The sequence below is a fragment of the Arachis ipaensis genome, chromosome B03, assembly GCF_000816755.2.
Source record: "Arachis ipaensis cultivar K30076 chromosome B03, Araip1.1, whole genome shotgun sequence".
Lineage (NCBI taxonomy): Eukaryota > Viridiplantae > Streptophyta > Magnoliopsida > Fabales > Fabaceae > Arachis > Arachis ipaensis.
Window position 1 is genome coordinate 18,666,818 of NC_029787.2, and position 941 is coordinate 18,667,758.

Genomic DNA, 941 nt, shown 5'->3' on the forward strand with positions numbered 1-941 from the left:
CAAGTCCAACAAATGAAATTTTCTCTGAAAGAATAATAGTCTAGTTGGGGTGTGTCTCATCCAGAGTAATCGTCATTTTTTTTTCCCCTTCACAAAGTGATGTATTGTTATACTAATTAACAATTTTTCCTATTTATTTCCTTCCTGATTATTAAACGTCTTCTTTCCTTTCCAGATCTCTTGATAGATGCTTATTGTAGTTGAAATACAGCTGAAACTCCTTTATTATTTCATTTGTTGTTATCACGTCATTTAGTATTTTGTTAATTTACTGTTTCATTAAATTTTGCTATTATTTCCTTATACATAATTGGATAAATATACTTCTATCAGTAAAATTTTCTACTGTAACACCCTTCTAAAAGAAGTGTCTGTGCTTGTGTATGATGTTTCCAGAAAATTGATAACAATAAAAAAAATCCTGCATTCATAGATAAAAAAAATCTTAAATAGAGGATATTTTCACTAATTAATTAATAAAATAATTAATTTTCATTCTCTTAGGATTTCATTACTTGTCATAAATTTGAAGACTTAATTGTGATCGAATTCTATCCTAAGAATAACATTGCAATTGTTAACAAACACTGATACTTCAGGATGATTAGCTCTAAATGCATCCCTAACAAGTTTAAATTCATACTCAATGTAATTCTAGAAACAATCAAGTGGTAACACTGTAAGTGTATATAGATGAACATTTTTAAAACTGCTAAGTTGTTGATGACAGCTCAGTAGTTAGTTACACTCAATTAGTTACACACACTCTCAATTAGTTACACTCACTCAATTATCTGTAACCACTTACTTAAGGCACATTTACACTCTATAAGTAGCTGCAGTGTAACTCACTGAATCACTTTTTCTTTCCTTCTTTCAATACAACCATTTTTCAACAGCATCTTCTCCAACCCTCTCTCTCTCTCTCTCTCTCTCTCTCT